Source organism: Argopecten irradians, chromosome 1, assembly GCF_041381155.1.
Source record: "Argopecten irradians isolate NY chromosome 1, Ai_NY, whole genome shotgun sequence".
Classification (NCBI taxonomy): Eukaryota; Metazoa; Mollusca; class Bivalvia; order Pectinida; family Pectinidae; genus Argopecten; species Argopecten irradians.
The window spans coordinates 16,773,478-16,800,684 of record NC_091134.1 but is presented as its reverse complement, the minus strand read 5'-3'; positions in this window follow the sequence as shown (position 1 = coordinate 16,800,684).

The following is a 27,207-nucleotide window of genomic DNA, read 5'->3' as shown; positions in this document are numbered from 1 at the left end:
TGACAAAAACGTATTAAAAATTACCAATGTGTTTTATTGATGTTTACACTGGTACATCAAACTGTTCTTTTGACATGGCAGTGTCAGAATTGTTTTGAACAAGTCTATTCACTTTCTTGAAGGTCTTAACGAATAATTGCAAACATGGCCCTACATACATCTTTTATATAATGAAATATTTTTCAAAATATGGATTGCTCAGTTTTTCAATCTTTCTCAGACGTTTCTAGTTGGAGGTAATATAAAGGTATTTATTATATATCAATATATATATCATAAATTTAGTTAAAGTACTATAATTAATAATATACTAGTAGATACCACCTCATCCTGAATTAGAACATTGTATTAATTGTATTTACTGGATGTCTTATAGATCTACGTTAACATTCAATGTATTCCTTGAATCAATTTTAACTTATGAATAAAATATTCTATGTTGAAGGTTACCATGGAAATGTTGCCGAGAAACGGATGGTATATCAGTCTTCAACTGTATCTATGCCGATGTATGGAACATACACAGCCGACAAAGCCGTAGATGGCGTGAGGGATCCAAGACCATTCATCCCTCACGACTCATGCGCACTTGTCGCTATAGGTGCCGCCATCTGGTGGCAGGTCTACATGGCCCAGCAGTACGTCATCACTGACGTAGCCATTTTGGCTCGAAATAGCAATCGTAAGTTAAGTTTGATTTTTAATGGCGAAATGTATGTTGTTTTGATCGTACTGTAAACCATCTTTTTTCGCTGTCACTTCGTGAATTTCGTTTCAACTCAACTCGGTGATTGACACTATTGTCATTATTGAATTGAAATTGCTTTCAACATAACATAGGAAGATATTGTAATGCATTATTAAATCACGCTGGAAAAGAATGTCCGTCCGTGTCTTGTCTATAACTTCATAAACCCAAAAGAAATCGAGAATAACGCCTTGCCATCCTATCCGAAAGTCTAGTTTGGTCAATGACTGTTCCGTAAAAACCTTCTTTTTGTATGACGTCATGATAATCGATATACAATATTCGTGACTATAAATAACACGCTAAACAAACTTCGTTTACAGTAAATTTTCCTACGTAATCACGTGATAAAAAAGTTTCAAATTTATGATCTCAAATAATACTAAATAGTATACCTCTAAATAAAATGGAAGTAAAAGTAAGTGCAGTAATAATTGAACAGTATTTCAAAAACAAATATCGTTCTGCCAATGACTTAATTTTCCATATACAACATCTCTTAATCTGATAAAAAGATTCATATAATGCAGTAAAACCTGCTATAGCGACCACCTCTATATACAGACCAAATGGTCAACATCATTTCACCTGTGTATAAAGACCATTTGGCTATAGAGACAATTTTTCTGTGTCCCTTGGATGGTCGTTGTTGACATATACTTCACTGTAGCATAAAATCATTATTATAACCTACCTAAATGAGTCCCTACAGGGAAAATAATTACTTTTGTGATGCATGTTCTTGTTAATTTATGAGAAATTGAAATATGACCGCATTGTCAAACTTATTTGCAGCGGAAGAATCGGAGAGTATCAACATAGACGTAGGATCACCTACGCCATTTGCTTTATGCGCCGCCACTGCTGTGGGTGATGGCTGGATAAACAGCTTCAGGACCTTCACCTGTGATGTTCCGTTGTATGGCAAAGTCGTCAGAATCACGAAAACTGATTTAACACATTATCTATGTCTTTGTGAAGTAGAAGTGTATGCAATGAATCTGAACTGAGTTCAACAGTTTTATACTGTAAAACAATGTGAAATCGCCTGCGATTTACTCAAGCAAATTTATTGGTCAAGGTAAATTAGAGAAAGTTTTTCTCGCATTGGTATCTATATCACTTATATTGGAAAGTACTTCAATTCATGTTTTTATACATGCGAAAGTTTATCTTCACAAACTCATTTTGAAAAAAAAAATTGCGAAATTAAGTGGTCACGAAAGTTGGTTTACAGAATAAAATGGAACTGAATGTAACATTTATTGATATACTATAAGACGTGGATTGTAATGAGCAAACTTTGGTGGCGCACCACTCAAGGAAGAATGACGAACTCTTTTAATGAAGGGAATCTGAAACGCTGCTTTGATTAGATTTTGAATGACGAATAAAACTACAAAGAAAAATTGAAACATCCCAATCTTGCTTTTGATGTCAGAAATGCATCTTACCGGTATTCGATCTTTTGATTGGCTGTTCCTCTGTTAGCTACACCGGTAATGTCAATCCAGTATTTCTATTGGCTTAAAGACCCACTACCTCTCCGACACGGCTTTTAATTTTTGAAATTGGAATATAAAACAAGATTGATTAATAATTCTGTAGAGCCGTAAAAGTTTTAAACTTACAGTTTAAACTGCACTTACTGTAGTATTATCGGTTAATGCCTTATTCCTGTAGTAAATTATATATGCTAAGTCCCACCTAGTAATGACATATTTATCGTTACTTAGGCCCAATCGTAATGTAGAATGTCATAAGTATTCTTTTTATTGGATAGACTATAGCGTTTAGGGACTTCCTGTAATGTCGGCTCAGAGAAATAAACAACGCTGACCAACTCCACAATCGTTCGTTTTTGTAATAAGAAACAAGACACTTACTTTCACCTTCTGCACAATTTGAATTAAAGTAAATGAAATCTTATAGTTCCCGCCGCCATACTAATTACCGCACGTTGGTTGATAATCATTTTGCTAGACGGCAAAACAGCGAAATGATCCTTCAATGTTAACATAGATTACGCATTACGTATTGTTTAGAAACTCTTAATTTTTGTTTCGGAAAAGTAGTGGGCCTTTAAACGTTATGCTTTATTTACAAATTGCTGAGTTATCGTCATAACAGGTATTAATATTAATTGTGACATCATGTGTTGGCGTAACGTCACACTTTTCAGAAAAAAAGACATTAATTTCACTGATAAAAAACGACATCACATACTTTACGGAAAGGGTAACTTTGAAGTATGCAAAAGCAGAATATTGTGATCTCATTATATATCAAATGTGAAACCGTTTTGGCTGAAACAAAGTCATCATGGGTCTAAGAAAATAAATTCATTCAAGAAATATATTTTACAAAAATATGGTTTGTGCTTTAATGGGGACACAGTGGCAGAATGGTTACGATGCCCTGAGACATTACCACAAACCCTCCAACCTAGGTCGTGAGTTCGAATCCCATGCCAGGTACTAACCACTGATCGGTGTTTTTTCTCCGGGTACTTAGACTGTTAATATGACGTTAAACTAATAAGCCCAACCCCTAAAGTGGTTAGAATAATTATAATGATATTTCCATTCCATGGATTTCAAAAATTATAATAAACACTCATCACAAGCTGTTTGCACACCGTGACGTTAGCGATATATTTCAATAAGTTACTTCAAAATGTTACTGAAAAGTAAATAGAGTGTTAAATCTGGAAATTGGTATATTGTTGTAAATATGTTGTAACTATACAAATTGATAAAGACTAAGGGGAAGTTTTGTGGTCGATATTAAGATCACCGAGTAAGATTGTTTTAGTTATTTTTGCGATCAAAGGTATATTGTTTATTGCGCCACCATGTAAGTCGTCAATCGAAACATGACGTTTATTGTACCTAATAGAGAAGTTATACACTAACCAATAAACCTGTCATTTGAATTGACTTTTCTCATGAGTCTGCTTACAGATTTATCCTTTGTCATTCTATATTTATCATGAATTACAAAAACAATATAATGTCGGTATACATTACTTAAGCATCCATTTTTAAACAAATATTGATCCTAAAAGACAAGGTGTTCAGACAGGCAGCAAGATCGGAGTCTCGCAGAAATACAGACCTGGTTCAACAGTCATTGAACACTGTCGCGGATAGATGGAAAGTGCAATTCAATTTCTTTGGAGTTTTCTCTATCTGCAGTTTTCAAGCGCACGTAAGTAGGACTTATTTCAATTAAATAATTGTACCATTCCATGTCATCCAAAATATATTGACCTAGATCAAAGGAATGTAGCCAGTGGGTTATTTTTCTTAAGTATTAGTTTTCTTATTATAATTAAGACCTGTTCTTTTGAATAAAAAAGTCTTCCGTTAGATATTATTATAATGCTGTACTGATTAATTGGTGTCATAGATTCGATATGAAGCATTTTCTACACTATTATAACTTATAATATAGTTATAGGATTATTTATATAATTATCAAAATAAGTCCATTTATTTACCAACTTGATTAATATGCAGGATATATGTACATATCCAATGCATCTAATCATTAGAATTTTTTGTAGAATTTCTGGAGTTATATTTCCATAAAGATAGCAGATATGAAAACGTTCTCCCATCAGTACAAACCATGTGGACACATCTTGGCTATAGCGTGTCCGAATGTGTACAGGAGTGTGGTTACATGCCGGGGTGTTTATCAGTGGTGTACGGTAATATGACGTGTTATGGATATGACAATAGGATGCACGCAGCAGTACCGACTACCAGCCAGGCCAACTTCGTCTACTTTGAATCAAAGGGTAGGTAACATATATGACAGAGAAGATTTTTGGTTTTTGGTAGTATGAGCTGTTCGTTTGTCAATATAATTACATCTTGTTAAGTTTTTCCCTAAGGATATAATGTTATATGTATATTAAATGTATCTTAGAGGTAAGCAAATTTCCTATCTGAAACTTTTCCTCGGATATATTTTTTGGAAATGTTTTCTTATTTGTAAGTCTGTACTCATGTTGTAAGTATTGTCAATATCTATTTGACAAAATACAAATGTATGCATTTTTACTAGATTTTTTTTAGAATATGAACGCCAAATAAATACAAACCTTTTTAGTTTAATTGTAAATCTGGTTGTTTTCTTTTTGAAGAAACAATTAAACGTTATAGGCTTATTGTATGTATCATTAATACTGTTTTTAACAACAAAATCCAATATTGTTCATTTTTGCCAGATTTGATATCAAATGTTCTGCTATGAAGCATTTCCATGCATTTTGGTTATCAATAATATTCAAAAGCACTTAAAGATTAAGGAGTACATATGGTTAATATTTTCCCCATATTTTTTACTTATTTTTATTTGACGGAGAAATATTAAAAATAACATGCACTCAAAGTACACTGAAATGTAAAAAAGCAGAATGTAGTGTAAATCCGATTTAAATATTTATCGTTTTTACCAAAATTTATCATTGATATAAATATGTTTAGCAGAAATCAACAACGTACTTTGATGTGAAAGAAATCTTACAAATATATTATTTCTTAAATTAACTACATTAAAATATCGGCAAATGATATAACTCTCAGAGTTAACCAAATTGATATCTCTGATATACAAATTCAACTAACAAACATCTCTACGTGTCATGGATATTCTTCAAAGTAATCTGTGGCAATTTAGTGAATGAATATACCACTGCATTTTATTTGCATACCCCCAATCGATACATATTACGAATGTATCAATTTGATTTCCATTAAAGTAACTTCCGCGGTGAATTCAGGCATTCCACCATTCGCGAAACAAATTTCACACCTGATGTCTTTTGATCGATTTTTTAAGTGCTTCAGTCTCCATTTCTATTTCTAATTACAAAATTAATCTTTATAAAGAGCCTTGTAAAAGAAACTATCGCTTGTATCTCCTAAAACACAATATTGATCCACCTCAGTTGATTTATCGTTAGATGTATATTGATCAACGATAAATATCGACCGAAGATGTTGTACTGATTTTTTATAGTAGTACAAAAATACTCCTAAGAAAAAAAAAAGCATAAACTAGGTTTATCAGTTCAATCGACTTTGACAATAATATGTATTAAAATTTCAGTTATAACCTTAAAACAATGCTGACCTGTTTTTAGATTATCACTACAATTGTACCTGTACTTATCATTAAAAGGGAAATGCCTCCTCTGCATCTAATAAATATTAATACTTTTTATATATGTTCCTATATGATATTCTATGTTGAAGGTTACCATGGAAATGTGGCCAAACACTACCAAATTGTAAATCAGGTGTCAACTGTATCTATGCCGATGTATGGCACATACACAGCCGACAAAGCCGTAGATGGTGTGAGGGATCCAAGACCATTCATCCCTCACGACTCATGCGCACTTGTAGATATTGGTATCGCCATCTGGTGGCAGGTCATGTTGTTGCAGTATTATACCATCACTGACGTAGCCATTTTGGCTCGGAGTAACAATAGTTAGTAATGCTTTATTTTTATTTTTGTTTTATTTTCAAATCAGCAGAATTTGGGTGCCTTAATCATAAAATGTAAGGGAATATTATTTGAGATTTCTTAATCATTCGTTTTACGAAATAGATGATTAATTTGTAAGAGTTATATTTACATATGCCCCTATAAAGTTAATGCAGGATCGGCTACTATTAGTTCACACCTCGGTAACATTTTGCGAATTGTGTTAATCTAATAAACTTTAATTACTTTGTTTACATTTTACCTTTTCACAGACAACAGATTTGATTTTAATTCATAATCAACTAAAAGACTTAGGTCTTATATTGTTTTCAAGACTAATCCTTAGGCGGCACAGACAATATCATGCTCGCCAATGCTCAGTTCTACTGTAGGAAATGTAAACAAAGTTGTCTCGTGACTAGTTGTCGGATTTCAAAATAAAAAAAGAGTTGTTATAAGATCCAATTAAATATGCCTTTGACATCAAAACAGAACATGTTTTCAAACATTGTAACGGTAATAAAAATCAAATGAATCGCTGGTCGGGGCTACACCCGGGGGGCTTTCCTCAGCAATGTTCGGGGAATTCCATAGTTACATCAGAATGTGTGTAGGTACGGTCACTCCTCTCACCTAAATATACAGGACATCTTATTATCGAATAACAATTCTGGGAGTTTCTAAGCGAACAAGAGGTTAACAGATCATGTTCAGGTTTCCAGAAAAAAAACCCATTACAAGTATCCGAAACAGTATCATCAGCTTTGTCCTCCGTCTTTGCATTCAAAATAAGCCTCCACATACCATGCAAACACTTGTCTTTCATTCGTACAATAAAATAAACGTTAAGACTATGACGAATTTAGTCTACATCGTGTACGTAGACCGATACATACATGACAAATATTCAGCAGCTCAACAGTCATACCCAGTACCTCTCCTCTGATTAAAATCAAATATGGTGGTTCGCTCCACTTAAGATTGCATCACTACTCTGACAACGATACATACCGGTAGTCGTTCCTCAGTTGTTAGAGTTTATTGTCAGTTATTTCATCTCGTTTTCGAAATAGACATTATTGGTTATGATCAAATTGATTGTTTTTAAATAATTGAAATGTGTCAAACAGCCGTGCAGTTTATACTACTAAAACATACTTATATGAGTCCTTCCTGCAACATCAGGAAAATATTATTCTCGTGATGTATATGCTTGTTAATTTATGAGAAATTGAACTGATTGCCACACTACCTTTCAGCGGAAGAATCGGAGAGCATTAACATAGCAGTAGGGCTACCTTCACCTCTGACTTTATGCGCCTCTACTGCTGTGGGTGATGGCTGGATCAACAGCTTCAGGACCTTCACCTGTGATGTTCCCTTGTATGGCGGCGTGGTCAGGATCACGAAAACTGATTTAACACATTATCTATGTCTTTGTGAAGTAGAAGTGTATGCACTGAATCTGAACTGAGTTCAACACTATTATATATACTTTATGTTCTTTCGTGTGCATTTTACTTGCTCAAGACATTTATATCTGTAAGACTTTTTTATGAGGTATTTCAATTTTTGTTTTAATATCCATGGAAATTTATCTCCGCAAAGTTGTTTTGAAAATCAATATGCGAAATGCAGTGAACAGAATGTACCTTTACTTGTATATTAAAAGACAAGAATTTTAATGCGAAAACTCTGACTGGTGGCGTACCGCTCAATGAAGAATGACGAACCCTTTTAATTGAATGGAATCTGAGACACTGTCTTGATTAGATTTTAAATGACAAATAAAACTGACAAGGAAAAAAAATGAAACAGCATAATCTTGTTTTTGATATCAGAAACGCATCTTACCGCTATCTCCATTTGACTGGTTTTCTTTGGCTGTTTGTTTTTTAGACATACCTGTTATGTCAATCCAGCATTCGAATTGGCTATAAAGGCCTACTACCTCTCCGAAATGGCTTTCATTTTTTAAATGGGAAGTAAGATAATATTAATAATTGTGTAAAGTTGCAAAAGTTATTAGCTTACCGTTTAAAGCGAACTTACCATCATCTTGTAAACAATTTAAATTAAAATAAATCAAATTGTAATTTTTATAACGCGGGTCCCGCTGTCGTCATTACCGCGCGTAAGTTGATTATCATTGCGCTAAACGACAAAACAGCGAAAGAAGTCAAAGATTACGCATGGAATTTTGTATAGGTTTGGTGCTGTAACCACATCTTTGGCCATCGTTTTATCGTTTTTTTATGTTATTTGTATTTTTAAGAAACTCCTAATTTTTGTTTCGGAAAAGTAGTGGGTCTTTAAACGTTATTCTTTATTGATGACATTACATATTGCTAAGTTATCTGGCCTAACTGGCATAGGTAGTGATTGTGAAATAATGTGTTTGCGTAACGTCACACTTTTCAGAGAAAACGATATGAAATAATGACATCACAATTGATACCTTACGGAAAGGGAGGTAGCTTTGTAATATGCAAAAGAAGAATATCATAACATCACAAATGTGAAACTGTTTTGGCCGAAATAATGTCATCATGGGTCTTAGAAAATAAATTCATTCAAGAAAGAGATTTTACAAAAATATATTAAGTGCTTTAACGGGTACACAGGGGCAGAATGATTACCACAAGCCCTCCACTACTGGGTCGCGAATTCGAATCCCATGTGGGGCAGTTGCTAGGAATGACCGTTGGCCGGTGTTTTTTTCTCTGGGTACTCCGACTGTTAATAGGACGTAAAACTAATAACACTCAAACCCTAAAGTGGTTTGAATAATAATAATTATTATATTTTCATTCAATGGATTTAAAAAATCAGAATAAACACTCATCACAAACGGTTTGTACACAGTGACGTTTGCGATATGCTTCAATAAGTTAATTCAAAGTGTTCTTGGAAGGTAAATTGAGTGTTCATGTGGAAATTGATGTATTGTTGTAGATATGTTCTAATAATACAGATTGATAAAGACTGTGGGGAGGCTTTGTGGTCGATATTAAGATCTCTTCTTAAGCTATTTTAGGTACTTTCGCGATACAAAGTCTATTATTGTTTATTGCGTCATGTCAAGTCGTGAATAGGAACTTGACATGTATTGTACCTTATAAATAGATACGAAATTATGCATTAATAAATAAACCTGTCTTCTAAATTGACCTTTCTCGCGAGCTTGTTTAAAGATTTGTCCTTGGTCATACTATATTTATCATGAATAAAGTTACCAATAGAATGTCGGTATACATTTTGCAAGCCTCTCTTTCATCTAACCTGTAATCCTAAAAGACAAGATGTTCAGGCAGGCAGCAAGGTCAAAATCTTTCAGAAATATAGATTGAGTACGACAGTCGCAGAACACTGGCGTGGCTAGATGGAGAGTGAAATTAAATTTCTATGGATTTTTCTCAATTTGCAATTCTCAAGCTCACATAAGTAGGACTTATGTCAAGTAAATAATTTTGATATTCCATGCCATCTTAAACATATTCATCATAATCAAGGGAACAGAATCAGTGGTTTTTTTTTTTTTTTTTTTTTTTTGCTTTTTATGTTTAAATGGTCGCAATAATTAAGAACAGTTCTTATTTTTGTGATAACTTATCGACCTTTAGATTAAAAATGTCTTCTGATCGATATAATTAGAAATCTATATTGATTTATTGGCGTTATAGTCAGTTTTGATGTGAGACATTTTCAACATGAATACCATAATTATCCAGAAATACAAGTTTCTTACTTTGCAAAATTATGTAATACATAAGACATATATATGCAATACATCTAATCATTAGAATTTTTTTGTAGAATTTCTGGAGTTGTATTTCCATAAAGATAGCAGATATGAAAACGTTCTCCCATCTGTACAAACCATATGCACACATGTCGGCTATAGTGTGTCCGAATGTGTACAGGAGTTAGTTTTTTACTCTGTCTCAGGACAAAGCTGTGATCAATTCAACAAAATATTAGATATCATAGAACCTTACACTTTGTCAGTACAATGTTGATATTTTCACTCACTTAATGACCAATCGGCATGCAGCATTGACAGTGAAAATATCATTACGTCATTAGTTTGTGCATAAAAAATAGTTTTTTGAAGAAATATGACGTTATACTAACAAAAATACGGCGTAATAATCGTAAGAGCAAATAACTCTGTACAATACAATGGTGGAATAACCTTTAGTGAAACTAGTAGTCATGGTCTTCTGTAAATCGAAGCGAAAAACAATGTATATAGAATATTTAATACATCAAGAAACAAGGAATATCCTCTATATTTTTAAAACTTAGTTGGAACTTTAAAACAAGTTTCTTCTATTTTCAGATTATTTCTTTACTTACTACCTGTACCTTTAAATGAGAGAGATATCCATTCCTCTAAATATAAAAAAAATATCTTTACATTATTTTATATAAGATATTCTTTGTTGGAGGTTACCATGGGAATGTTGCCGAGAACCATCAGGTGGTAAATCAGGCTTCATCTGTATATATACCGATGTATGGAACATACACAGCCGACAAAGCCGTAGATGGTGTGAGGGATCCAAGACCATTCATCCCTCACGACTCATGCGCACTTGTTGGTATAGCTTCCGCCATCTGGTGGCAGGTCCTCTTGCTCCAAGAATACACCATCACTGACGTAGCCATTCTGGCTCAAAGTAGTTGCGAAATGAATGTCGTTTTGATTGTACTATAAAACTTTTTTTTTCGTTGTTACTTTATTACATGATTTCTGTTTCAAATTAGTTATTTATCTTTTGCAGATAAAATTATTGAATTGAAATTGTTTTCGATGTAACATAGGAAGATATCAGAAAGCATTAAAAAACAAAAGGACATTCTTCATAGACGCTGAAAAAGAATGCCTGTCCGTTTTTGGTCTATAACTTCATAAACCCAACAGATATTTAAGATAATGATTATAATTTTTAATAATTCAGTGCGGTACTAATTTGGCATTTATTTTCATGTTTTATCTTATACTTATTTTTACAATAAAATAAATTCAGTTGTGACACATTTAAATCATCTTATCCAATAGTTAAGTTTGGCCTATGATTGTGCCGCGAAAACGTTCTTCGTATATGACGTTATAATAGTCGATGTGTAATTCTCTTAGGCTAAGAAAAAATAACTTCAAACATCTAACCGATTAAAGTGAATGAATCAAAATATATTCGCAGATATATATTTGCGACATTGATTCGCACACAAAGAACGTTACTTTACAGTATATTTTCATATGCAATCACGTATGTGAAAAAAAAATCCTTGAAATTATGATAAAAATGATAATCAGTGGTATTCCTCTGAGTAAAGTGATAGATATAATGTAGTGAAACCTGCTTTAACGACCTCTGTATACAGACCTTTTGCTTGATACGATTACGCTCTTGGATCCCAAATTGTCAATATCAACACCATTCGTCCTGTGTATAAAGACTTAATTATGAAGATTATTTTTCTTCGTTCTCTTTTTGGTGGTCGTTTATAAACAAAGGACCTGTTAGAGCTGCTATCATTGACTACAACGAACCAATTTAACAAAACCCAGGTGTCTTTGGTAGTACTATGACAGAAAACCTGTAAGATACCTTTAAAGATAAAAAAAGAAGTCCCAGTGGCTTGTGCTAGGGGTGATTTAATGTTGCTCTCCCCAGGTTAACACCAGGGTTCCCTTTTTGGTCCATTACTATGTCAAATGTTCAATTTCTTTTAAAATGATAACATATTCTCAAAATTTTTGCAAATTTTGATTAAACACGAGTAGCTTAAAATTTTAAATACTAAGTAAATGAGTCACGAGACCACAAAATGGTCAAATGGAGGCCTATTTTGAGCAATATCAATTTTCTACCGAAATGGTATACTAACTTCCGGTTCTTGTACACCAAAAGTATTTAGTAATTATTTGGACCATGATGTCAACAGAAGATTATGGTGACAAATTGATAAAAATATTATTGTTATACAAAATTTGTATTTATATACCATTTATATACATGTTGTACAATCTGTTATTCTGAAATAAATATTTTCCTATTAAAAAAAAAAAAAGATGATGGAGATTGAATAAATATCGGAAACCGGTAAAGTTGTCATATGATCAAACTGTTGGGAGGTCTATTTTTATAAAAAAAAACAACAAAAAAACAAGCAAATAGCAAAACTTACAACGTTGTTTGCAATGCACATATGTATAATTAATTAGAAAAAAATAATAAGATTTATTTCTAAACCTGTTCATGATTAGATCAGTGAAATTTCATGTAAAGTTCAGTGAAATAGCAGAGTTCGGGTGGCTCAATTATAAAATGTAAGAGAATACTATGGGATATTTTTGACTTTTTAGAATTTGTATTCCATTTGCTTCCCCACTTCCGGTTATTGTACACCTACATTATTTCGTATTTGCGAAATACGCAATATATTGTATAAGTGTCCGCAGTGAAACTTTCGGAAATATCGGATTCCTGAAAGTTTACCATTTCAAGGCTAAATCTTAAGTATTTGGTCAGTTTCTACAAATTATCAATACCGTATATAACGCTATGTTGCTCTCTAAATAATACACAAAAACATAATATTCAACTCGGTAATGCTTACAGCCTTTTGTTATTCATGTGTCAATCAATTTAGGAATCTTGAAGTTTATGGGAAATAATGTTATACAATGATATCACTAAATATAAGTCAACAAATGTGGCCATTTGTTTGTTTTAATACTCTGTATTTTTTTTAATTTCAGCTACACATATTCGGTCAAAATTTGAAGAAATGTATACTTTTGAAAGTTTGTTATCGTTTTGCGAAATTGAAGGTTACTTTGATTAAAGGTTTGGGCCAAAAAGAGCGGTGTACAACATGGGATGGCAACATTAAATCATCCATAGCACAGGCCCCTGGGGCCTTTTTGGATTTTTTGGGTCGTACAGGTTTTTTATCATAGTACTACAAAGGCACCAGGGTTTTGTTGATTTTGATCGCGCGCAAAATTCAATAGTTGTATTTATTATTAAAACATACTTATGTGAGTCTCTACCACCAGGAAAAAATATTTCTCTCGTGATGTTTATGCTTGTTAATTTATGAGAAATTGAACAGATTGCCACACTACTTTTCAGCGGAAGAATCGGAGAGCATCAAAATAGAAGTAGCGCTACCTTCGCCATTTGCTTTGTGCGCCGCGACTGCTGTCGGTGATGGCTGGATAAACAGTTTCAGGACCTTCACCTGTGGTGTGCCATTGAAAGGCCAAGCCGTCAGAATCACGAAAACTGATTTAACACATTATCTGTGTCTTTGTGAAGTAGAAGTGTATGCACTGAATCTGAACTAAGTTCAACACTTCTATATTGTAAACTAATGTTCTTTCGCGTTCGATTCACTTTCGCGAATGATTGATTTCCTTGCAATGATATCTATATGACGTATTTTGAAAGGTATTTCAATTTTTGTTTTAATATCCATGAACATTTATATCAGCGAACTTGTTTTGAATAGAAACTTGCGAAATTAAGTGGCCTCTAAAGCAGTTGGTTTACAGTATAAAATGAAAGTAAAAGAATCTTTACTGTTACATTATAGAACATGGCTTTTATTTAGCAAACTTTGGTTGCGTACCGCTTATTAAGGAAAAATGACGAACCCTTGTTAATGAAGAGAATCTGAAGCACTGTTTTGATTAGATTTTAAATGACAAATAAAACTGAAAGGAAATATGAAACATATCTTAAAGGGACAATTCGGTCTAAGAGAACATTAAAATTTGTACAAATATCGGAAAAACCCCTGTTCTAATGGAAATTAGATCAGTCGGTTTTACTGTGATATGCCAGAAAAAGCTCATGGTGGTGAAATGTTCAAAACTCGCTCGCTATCCGCCAAGTACACATTGTGGTCGAACATCTTGTAATGCCGAAACCCTTCCCTTTGCTCGTAGAGTAATGCAACTTTTGTCTAGAACTGCTTCGCTACAGTATGTGTTTACCTTATTAGGTGAATTATTTTGCCTCAAATCATTCATCACCTCCTTAGTGGTATGTAGTTCATTTGTTTACGTTCGTGATTTGGCCAGTATGAGTAAAGCGTACATATTGTACCTGTTAGTATTGATCAACGATTTGTAATTACAACGGTATTTAAAGAATTAACCGATGAATTGTCTCTTTAATTTTATTTTAGGTTTGAAAACGCACTTTACCGTTATTCGATTTTTGTTTGGATATTTTTCTGTTATACCTACCTGTTATGTTAATCCATTTACTTTAAACGTGATTGTACAGAGTTATCTGTCCTTATAAGAGATACTTACAATAAGCGGTATGTGTATATGCATACGCAACGGATATGTATTGGAAGAATAGCGACTATTATTCTTAAAATATTTCATATTTTCTATTTTCGGGCTTTCATTAATGAATTTAAAATAGACAAATACTACCATAATTTAATGATACAACTCGAATACTCTTTAGTAAGTCTTTACTCTTTATCATTATCTCTGAGAGGCTACCCGCTCAACCGAAAACGCATGATCATTGCTTGGCTGTCGTGTATTCTAATATTGTACCTGTGTCACAGTGTGAACTGTGTGATACTTGAACATTTACAATTGCCACTGTTTCGGTATCGTTAATCTAGTACGATCGGAGACATGCAATAAAAACAAGTTTAAATAAAATATGTGTTATTGCTATTTGACCTGAATTAATTCACTTAAATATAGGAACAACTTTTGTGTTGTCATAGAGAAAAGCGGCGGGATTAACCTGTCCGTCAATGGCTTTTTCTGAATGGCAGTACATGGATAAACATGACGGAGAATTATAGCACACAGTAAATGATTGTATCTGTTGTTCTGGTTGATTTTATTATTCAAACAAAATATTGTGAATATAAGGATTATGGCCTAGCTTATTTTGATAAGTTTATGAGATGATAAACCTAATGGAGCAGTCAGTAAATTGTACGTAAACGCTTCGCATTTACTGATAAAGACAGTGGAGAAGTTTCGTGGTCGATATTAAGATCTCACAGTAAGATATTTTATTTTCTTTCGCGATTTAAGTTCTATTGTGTATTGCGTCATGATCAAATGTCGTCAATCCTTTGTAACTTAATTTACCAAGATATACCAAGAGAAGTCAAAATTTTCTTGTATTAAACTTTTTTTCTCATAAAAATTATTGGAAAGAGGAGTTCATACCATGAAAAAAAATGAAAGAAAAAACATATGTCCGTGTGCTCGTTTTTGAGCTACTGTCGCTCAAAGATACCTAGTTGACAAAATATTGGATTTTATGGGAATTTTGCCGTTTTGACCATATGCACAAGATTTTAAAGCTATAATTTCCTAATGAGGTGATTGATATGTATTTATGTTTGTAGAATTTATTATCCAGTAGTCTTCTTTTAAAATATACCAGTTTTGATCAAAAAGACTAATATTTTTTTCTCATAATAACAACATATGCTACCCCTACCCCTTAATTTTGAACTACAAAATGCACCACTTTCAGCCATTTTTGCCAAATCTAACCCTTTATAGAAAAAGTTCTGGTATTAAACTTTTGTTAATATTTTGCATATCAATAGGGAAAGGGTTGTTCTTTCAGAATCAGGCAGAAAAATGGGGGGTCCGTGTGGCTTACTTTTTTGCCCCACTTGAATATTTGTTATTTTTCAGTATTTTAGAGTAAAAAATAAAAGTGCTCAAATTACCATTAAATGTAAAAATAAAGTAAAAAAGTGAATCATTTCATACATTAATGCTCAATATTTTAATTATCACGAACCAAGTAAAGATTTACAGCAAAAAATTAGCTCGATACAGCTAAAAATGCTGGTGCAGTGATGATTTAAGTAAAAACAATTTCAGTAAAAAATGGTAAAACTTTGGCTCTACTCAAAGCGAAAAAAAGACACAATTTCAAAATGGCCGCCAAATGGGCCATTTCTTAAAATCCCCGTATAAAAAAATCTGCTGAAGTTAGAAATGTAATTTTTTGACAAAATTTGAAACCGGCAACTTGCTACAGGTATTGATAAATTGTGTTTGAAAATCTCATAACTTCTTTGATCTTTGTCGAAACGAGACTTCAACGGGACTGAAACCTCAGAAGAATACAATCCTTTGTAACTTAACCGTAATTTTACCAAGATATATACATAAAATTAAACATTGATCAATAAAGGTGCCATCTGAATTAACTTTTCTCACGAGTCTTCTGATGACCAATGTGTCCTTGGTCATACTATATTGATCACGAATTACATATTCAATATAATGTCTTTATACGTCAGTTAAGTCTCTCTTTTTAACCAAACATTGATTCTATAAATAACCCTAAAAGGTAAGCAGTTTAGGTAGCAAGGTCAGAGTCTCTTAGACATTTAGACCGGGTACGACACTCTCAGGACACTGTCGCGGCTATATGGAGAGGCTTTCAAATGGAAATTGGAGTTAAATTTCTGTGGAGTGTTTTCTATTTACAATTCACAAGCTCACGTAAGTAAGACGTATGTAAAGTAACTAGGGTTTTTTTAATCATCAGGATCAGTACCTGTTACAAACCAAAGTATTGATATTTTGAATAAAAAATATTAAAAAAAAATCGTCTGATAGACTATTGCGTTTTTTAAATAGTGTTTCAGTGCATGACATTTTTGTATGCTAATACCACAATTATCCAGAAGTTTATTATTTTGCAAAATTACCTAATATACAGGATATACAGGATATATATGCAATTCATCAAATTATTAGAAGTTACATTTTTTTTTTTTGTAGAATTTCTGGAGTTATATTTCCATAAAGATAGCAGATATGAAAACGTTCTCCCATCAGTACAAACCATGTGGACACATCTTGGCTATAGCGTGTCCGAATGTGTACAGGAGTGTGGTCACATACCGGGGTGTTTATCAGTGGTGTACGGTAATATGACGTGTTATGGATATGACAATAGGATGCACGCAGCAGTACCGACTACCAGCCAGGCCAACTTCGTCTACTTTGAATCAAAGGGTAGGTTACATGAGAAAAGTAATAACTTGTTTTTCACTATTAGAAAATAGTTTTGGATTTTGGTATATGTAGTATGAGCTGATCGTTTGTATACAAAATTGCATTTTATGTTAAGTATTGCCCTAAGGATATAATGGTATATGTATATAAAACATATCTGAGAGGTCAAGAATTTCCCTAAATGAAACATATCCTCCCATGTAGTTTTTTTTTAATCTTCACTAATTTATGAGACTATCCTTTTGTTGTAAATATTATCAAGTCAATACCTACTTGAAAAAAAAACACAAATGTATATATATGCACGACAGATGAAACCAAACCTATGAAGTTTAATTGTAGAAGTGAAAAATAGGCAGTTTTCTTTTAAAAGAAGTAATTAAACGTTTTAGGCTTATTCTACGTATCAATTATTTTCTTAGATTTCTTACTTTATAATATCGGCAAATCATGTAAAATCTCATAGTTTACCACATTGATAATTTTGATATACGATCTTTACTAAAAAAAGAATATCTGAACGTGTAATGAATATTCTTCAAAGATAATCAGTGGCAATTTTACGAATGAATATACCACTGTGCATTTTAATTTTATTTGATATTTGCATATATAAGAACTAATGAAAGTTAATAGCCCCAATTGATAGAAACACTTGACGATATAGGGATTACGATACATTACCAACATATCAATTTGGTTTCTATCAAAGTAACTTCTGCTGTGAATTCACGCACAATGCCGTCATATCATTAGCCAAAAAAATTTCACAGCTGATGTCTTGTCTTCAGATCGGTTACTACAGTGCTTCGGTCTCAGCTTCTATTTCATCCTGAATTACAAAATGAATCTTTTGAAATCATGAGCCTTGTAAAAGAAACTATCGCCTTTATCCCCTAAAACACAACATTGATCAATCTTAATTGATTTATCGTTAGATGTATATTAATCAACGTATAACATCGACCGAAGATGTTGTACTGATTTTTTATACTCGTACAAGAATGCTTCTCTGTAAAAGGTTCTGGTCTACAGCATGAACACATATGATTAATTAGATGATTAATCAGAACTTTGACAATTGAATATGTTTTGACCTTTCAGTTGTAACCTTGACACTAGGATGGTCTATTTTTGGATTATTACTTACCACCTGTTCTTATCGTTAAGAGGGAAATCCATTCATCATAAAAATTCATTTTTCTTGTAACAGTGGCTGCTTTACACAAACCATGGATTACTTGCAGAAAAAAAGTTTTGCTATCCTCGTATAAATATTGATATTTATCAGGAATCAAAATTTATTTTTGAAAAGTTCACATATATGTTTTTTTGAAACAGCAATTTTTATATTAGGCGGATGGTATATCTCTCTATATTTAAGAAAGAAAGTACATGTATTCGTGGTTCTTTAGTTATAATAATTATAATGTTGAAGAAGTAAATCTATCCTTACCCTTAAAATGCATTGACAATCCGTCTATCATAAGAGAGTTTCATACAAGTTGGGAAACCTCAAAATCTCATTGTGCATAAACGTTACATGAAACCTACCTTTAAATTTAACTCTGTGACAAACCAGTAGTGCTCACGTGTTCTAGTTGGTCCGATATACTGAGGTTTTATGTTCATAATCATGTGTTTTGTGATAATTGTTAACTACTGATGGATAAGTACGAGCGTGTGTTGGGGAGGGGGGAGGGGGGAGGGGGGTTGTCACCCTAATTATAAGGGTGACATTGTAATATCATCGCTAAATACACTAGTTCAGATATGATATCAAGCCTTTTACTGTTTTTCTGAGTTTGCATTTTCATCTTACAAATCTTTTTTGACGTTGAAGTTTTATGTAGACTTTCATGACATTTATCTACAACGAAACATGAATGCTCATTCTTCCAGAGACCCTGGTACTCATCTTCTTACTCTCTAACACTTCGTTATCAGGATTTTCACTTGTATGGTTTAATATATTTTATATTCAGAATATACTTTAGCCTAATCATGTCGATATCAATTGTTATTATCTATTTACAATTTACATTTTCAAGGTTACTATGGTAATATAGCAGAGCACAAGCCATCATCCCAAAGTGCGATATTTTCAATGCCGTCGAATGGTACATACTCGGCCGCTAAAGCCGTGGATGGCGTGCGGGATCCCAGACCATTCCTTCCTTATGACTCGTGCGCACTGCTTGAAAAGGGTGGCGCCCCCTGGTGGTCAGTGTACTTTATGTACATCTATACCATACAGAGTGTTGCTGTCCTTGCACGAACTGATCATCGTAAGTTAATGCCTACTATTTTTCATAAGTACAATTTTTTTTTTTTTTTTTTTTTTTTTGTCAAAGAGGAAATAATTTATAAAAAAAACACGTTTAAATTGTATCTTCATTGATTGGAATTTTCTAACGTGAAAAAAAAAAAAAAGCGCATATGTAATTAAATTATTATATAGTTGGTTGATTGGTTTGACTTAACGTCATATTAAGAGCTAAAATGGCATGAAATGTGATATGTGTGTGTGTAAATGTCTATATGTCTTAGGAGGCTATGTTCGTGTGGGGACTCCTTGTGATAGAGGAACTCTTGTCTTTTTATAGTGCTATCTCACTGAAGCATGTCGTCAAAGACAACGAAAAACACACTCCAACGTTTACATTATACTAGAAAGGACGAATCAGTCGTCCCACTCCTTAATGCTGAACGCTTATCACGAGCAGAATCTACCACTTTTATAAACAATGGTGTGTCACGGGAACCAAAGCCTACATCACAGGGGCGAGCGCTCAACTTCAAGTCAAACGAAAGAAGGGAGGCGGTAGAGAACCAATTCGCAAAATTTTGAAGCCGCTATTTTTTTAAAACAACGAATTAATATATTGATATATTACCTTTATAGACACCCGCACAAAAAACCCAGTACAGTGGTCAAATATCCAGCGATACATTTTAATGTGGGCGTTGAAAATCTTGTCAACTATCGCGTCGATTGCAAATGCAATACGGTTTGCAACGATACTGGCAGCTCTGTGTTAAACCTATGCCGAACAAGCCTTCTCAACCCGAGGTTAGTCAAGAGATATTTTAATGTCGGTAGGAAACGTTTTCAAAGTACGCCCCAGGAAACTTGGATGGAAATTGGCTTTTCGAGGTATTCGCTAACGATGACAACAAAGTAACTGGCACTATTTCAATATTGTCGCATCTTGAATTACATCTCGACCATTTACAATACTTTAATCACTACTTATTTATGATATATTTTTCGTGATCACAATACTAAATTCGCGGAAAAAAGAATCTTGAAAAAACCACTTATAAACGTTACATTTAAACATACTTCATTTTATCAAATAGAGAATATTAATTATAAGTATTATTAAGTTACAAACTTTTGTGAGAATCCGATTTTCAGCGGATTTATCACAAAAATCTTATAAGAAATTAATAACATTATTAAGTTACAATTTGATTTTCAGCGGAGCAATCGGAGAACATCATCGTAGAAGTAGGTTTACCTTCGCCATTTACTTTATGTGGAAGCGCTGGTGCCGGGGAAGGATGGGCCAACAGTTTCAAGACGTTCACTTGTGCTGTTCCACTGGCTGGCTTCGTCGTAAGGATCACTAAAACAGATAGCACAGAATACATGTGCCTCTGTGAGGTCGAAGTGTATGGAATCTTAAATTAAAAAAAGCATAATATACAAAATTTAAACTTGCTGTTGTTATACATATGTATATGCCATAATGTTCATACATAGTCTGATAGATGAAGATATGAAGGTAAAAAAAAGATAGTTTTCAGGAGCGCCTGGTCCTGGTATTTTTTTACGTTTCTGGAGGTCTTTATCCCTTAAATGTATCAAAACCAACCCTGATTTATATGCATATTACTATCACCTTGAGCGACAAACACAGAAAGGACTATTGAATATTATTACAAGAGGAGGAATATTTCACAACATATAATTTGTCTTTGAAAATGGTTCAAGAAATAAATTTATATCGTTAAATTCCTTAAAATCTTCAACAACAAAAAATCTTAAAATCTAGTGTTACATGAACTTTTAAATCCGATGAAACGACTGACCTAAAACAAGTGAAATATTCACCCTTTGAATTGTAACATTATCTTTTGTTTACTATTTTACACTAAACGACAATAGGCCGACAATAAAGTTTTCATTCCGTCATGTTTACCGACTTGTTTTGTCATAAGATGGATAAACGTAGGTCCTGACATGGCTGATTTCCCATGATATTAGAAAATATAGCGCTATCTTAGTGAACCATAGCTGCAATATTGTAGCTCAAAAGACTTCAAGACAGAAAATGGTGTCGTCTTTAGAGCTATAATTGGTGCCTATTACTGCTAATGGAGCAAAGTAATGATCATGCAAACCATTATTTAAACGTTTGCATGCATTTTATCGTACTTGTTTTATATAGCTTACCTACTAGGCCATAAAAATGAACCATATAAAATATCAAATTCTCAGCGAGACATTTTTTTTTACATACACACATATGAAGGCGTTTCTGAAGAGAATTTATACAGCAAGTCTACAATGTACGAATTTGACGTTTTGTGAGCGGTATGGTAGATATTAAGAATGGTACTTATGTTTGTTTTCGACAAAAATAATATATGAATGCTTGTATACGCACAAAATAATTGGAAACCATAGAAAATTGTGCCCGAGTGATTTTCGGAGGCGCTGCTCCACTAGGACACATAGGGACCAATTCGTACCCGGCCGAAAGGTATAGTAGGCCGGGTACGTATATTCGTTTTAAGTGAACCATACCATACCACCAAAGAAATATTGTATTAAAACAGCAAGTTATTGAAGATGCTCATTAGGAAATGGAGAGCCTTCATCGCATACGCACGAAAGTTCAACTATGAAAAAGAAAACAAATGAAAGTGATCTTAGAGTCCGGACAAATTATTCCCAACTTTATTTGTTTACGCTATGCACAATAAAATGTTAGTATTAATTAAAGTTGTAATGGATTTCCTTGTCTGATACCAACTCTACGCCTAAAGAAAAATGTGAAATATTGATGCCATATAGTTTACATTAAAATATGACTTGCTTTTTTGATACCAAATGTGTAATACTTGCATATATGTTGTAAACAAAATGAGATGTATACTCTTAATTTGATAAACAAAATAAATTTCCCCCATTTTTTTTTCTACAAAGACAGTCAATTTCATCAAAATCACAGCTTAAATTATGTTCCTTTATTAAATTTGTGATATAAATATTCTTTTTTAATTAGCTTAAATACGGCAGTTTAAAAACCGACAATGAAACTACTTTTTAGCACAACAAACATGTTTTATAATACCTTAAAAAAAACTCCATTAACAATATTTTAATGATATCACAACAAATATGGCAATTCTGTTGTAGTGGAAAATGAAATCGGAACATTTTATAATTAATACAAAAAACACATCATTTTCATCATTTAAATCAGCGGTTGAATTTTAGAAGTTGACAATAATGGGATGCATGAAAACAAAATTTTAAGGGATAGAAATAAATTGCTGACAAAAGAGGAATTGCTTAAACAGAAATTGAAAATGTAAAGAACAATTCCTAATTTTGTTCAGGTTATGAGAAGGTAGTGATAAAAAGTCCAGATTAATCATTAGATAAGTGTTCAATTATCATTTCCTCGTCCTAACTTATAAATTCAAATCCTTTTCAAGATGTTCTATTTGAAATGGATTGCAAAGATACGCCGTGAGACATGTACAGTCAACCAAGGACGTATATGAATCCTTGAGTCAACGTAGTTTAATTTGAAATCGACAAAAGCACGGGATTAACTGGGAGTTGCCTCCCTTCTTCCGTAACCAGACAAAGACTGACTGGTTGTAGAGGCCATCCTCGGTATGTTACGATTTCACCATATATTATTTTTCGAGATCGGCTCATTTATTTCATAAACACCTTTTTCACCAACCTCAATTTATACTCATGAACAAAATCGGGAACGTGTGATGGCCCGGCATAAAAATGTTAACATCCGTAACATGTGAAACAATAAGAAACCATTTCAAAATCAGAATTTGCAAGTATGAAAGTATAAACTTTTGTCAAAGTATCGATTATGAATCAGGGATGTACGTATCTGTTATTGTTTTTATCAGTCGCCATACTGTGGTTGTACCTTTGAGGACCCGGATGTAAACTTTCTGTGACGTCACGCCATCTTTTCTGAAATCTCCTATATCCACCCTTGGACTATGGCATAGCAACTCTGAACGATCTGTTCGCTTGTACGTGTAAAGAATAATGATACACTCTCTGGCTTTGAAGTTAGGCGTCACTTTCAGGAATTCTCAAAAGAAACATCTCTATTCTAATTTATTTTCTCCTGTACTATCTTTAGGTTTACTTTAACACAGTCGAGGGGTGGATATGACGGCAGTGATAGTGAACCCTGGAATATCGAGGATGAACAGGAAGATCATCAAAATCAGTCGTCTATACATATATCACACATATAACGACCCGGTAGCCTTGTTAGGTCGTTAGACCACATCTTATCGTCTAAATACAGTGCAGACCGGTAAATCTGCGCACATAAGACTTTCGTTGCTGTTTCTGTCAATTTATTTTCGCGCAAATATAATGAAATGCACATCGATAGAGAGGCTGAATTTTTATCTTTTGAAACAACAGAAAAGAAATGAAATATCTATCAAAATATTGGAGTTACACGGCGTAAAATGTGGCTACCCCCACGTATCTGCGGTTGTTGACATGTCCGGTAACAAGTCTGCGCACGTGTAGAATATAGTAAGAAGGCCAATACATGTTAGATTGGTTTATCGGTGTCGGATGCTGATTTCAAAGTATTTTTTTAATATAATTATAATAATTGTTGAACTAGGGATGAAAATCAAATATCTGTAGTGTAACAACACATTTCAGGATTTGATCTAACTGATTATAACAATAAAGCATTTCAATACGAACTTAAAAAGTCTTTGATGAATTTATGACAATGTTTTGCCGTGATACGAAGTTTACTGAACGTCTGTTTTTTTCTTGACAGCAGGAAATGACGTCGTTTACACATGCGCAGACTTACCGGACGCGCAGAATTACCCGTGTATTGATACACCGAAAATATTATCGAAATGTATATCTATGTTCCTTTCAGATTCGCCAAAGAAATGAGCAAGCAAAATGATTTTTCTAAACACACTAGACGCATATGTGCGTATGGTACACGAATTTTAGGTGCTGATCAGTAATTGAAAGTACGATTGAACCCGATATTTACAAGCACAACATAAAGATTCAGAAAGCCGTGGTTTTATCATGTGCATATGTTTTAGAAGTGAATCGAGGAGAATGAATTAAAGAAATTATCAAATTGTGAAAATATGATTAGATGGATGATTTTAGTATCGAATTCGCATGTTCCATGACCTACAATTCACCAGATTGAAAAAAAATAAATTTACAAACGTTTCCATCCCCGTTTTATTGAGGACATAAATACGCTACAAACAAACGTATCGTTGACAGAGATCGTTTACCGCCATTACATCTCAGCTATCTCTCTTCGAAAACGCTATTTGAGAGAATTTCATAGCCCGTTAAATCGCTAATCTGATATCCAGATATCTTATTCGAATAGTAACCCTGATCGGAGTCGTGCGTTAAGTTACAAATTACCCATAAACCATCAGTTAACACACTTAATCTGTAGCGGCAAGATGGCGTCCACTTCCGGTTTATTGTCTTCATCACGCTGAATAAAGCTGCAGTCTTCTGCAGACGACAATGGTTCTTCCGGTGGATCTATGCTGATGAAATGGATAAGAAAACAATTACAGAAATTCGCCTGTTTGTGGGCTTGGGGTTTGAACAGAGAAAAATCAGCTGAAAAACGGCTGCGGAAGTTGTTGTCGAAATGCGTCTGTCATTGTCAACAAAGGACGTTTTAAAATATGAAAGAGTCAAATAATTATTCTAAAAAATGTCTTTTCTGTTAATTTGCGCGGCAAGATTATATACGAGTCTTGTTAAATAGGAAACACCTAGTAATTTTGCTGAATGTTTCGTATATTATCTATTTTTTCATCAAATGCTATTGTCTTATTTAGTGAATACTAATTGTATTGAGAAAAAGTCAGTAACTTAATATTATTGATTTACATTACAATAACTTAGTCAATCCTGATTGAATATATCTAAATGAAAATAATGCATCCGTATTCTTGATTTCGTGATGGGACATTGATATACATGATTAAAATCATATTAATTTTATAAACAGGTATAAGATGGTCTTCAAAGTCACATTTGGTTATACAGATTGTAGGAATATGACTTTAAGGACATATATTTTCAAGTTTATTCGGTCTTCACAGAAAACATTTTCATATATACTTCATTTACATTTATACATGTACAATTGTACAGTAAGCACAGTCTTAGCGAACTAATTAGAAAAAAATATGTCTTGGGGCCCCAAATGTAAATTCTAAAACAAATTGACATTTGTAGAAAGACTAAATGGCTATAGACTCATTTTCTTTGTCCATTTGGTGGTCTTTATAGACAGGTTAAATTGTGTCGGATTGTGTTGAGCAGCCATACGAAGTGGCCTACATGTATATTAACCGCCATGCATGCAGATTAGATCACAAAATAGAATGCAGAAGAGGTGACAGGAGAAAAGAAGAAAGTTACTTTAAAATAGGCACAAATTCTTTTAAAGATGTATTCCTCAATTATCATTTATTCAAACATTTTTTTTTTCATTTTCAATGTTTTTTCCCAAACATAAATGTACGGCTTCACTAAAAATAAATTAGAATTAACTACGATGTACAAGATTTAATGGATTTATGTTAATGATTAAATAAAGAGAATCCATGGGTACCATGGAATGCTGTATCACTTAAGTAGTTGTCGATCAATTAATTTGATTTTTGATAGATTTTATATTTTCATAAGCAGAAACACAGTGACAGACATTCTTACATGCAAACTTTTCTTTATACATATCTGAAGATAAGTTGATAAAGCACCTTTTAATTATCTCCTTGACTTTTGTTTGGTACAAGGTGATACGCTTACTGAAGCTTTCTAATGGTCAGTCTGACCCTTTAGAGGTCACCCCTGATGACCAATGAGATATTTCATCCACGGCTAGAACTGACCCAAAGTGACCCATAGCTAAAGAAAACACTCTAACACCATGCTTCTTAACTGACCATGTCCATTCCTGTCCGGCCATGCCAATTACAGATTCTATTGTCAAACAAATATTCCCATCATTTTTGTAGAAATAACGACAAAATGATGACCACTACAGACGTGTGAGGAACACTGACCGCGATGACCACTCGAAAAGATAACATGGCATGTGAAAATACCGTGGTCAAGCAATGCCTAGTTGATGTATTTTTCGGATCACTGACAAAAAACGGATCTATTACAATGGTCCGCGATGACAGGTCTATGATCAGATGTCTTTTGTACAATGGACAGTTTTGTTTGACCACCGGTCAGCCTGCAGTTGTAACAAAAGAAATGTGCATTGGTCATCTACGAATGGGATTGGCCGGAGATGACCGGAAATGCATCTGGAAATTAACTGAAGTATTCATTTCGACCAACAGTCGTCAGGAGATATATGACACTTTGATGGGGAAGCGCGGTGCTACTAAATGCTACCAAACACGTTTGTAAAGTTAAAAAAATGGATTTTAGCATCATTCTAATATGTACATTTAAAGAACAGATTAAATATATTATTTGTGTTATAGATATAGCAAAATCAGGGTGTACTCAAAATAAACCGCGAAGCCATAGTCGACGACATCAGTTTTGACTCTGTTAATATGTAAA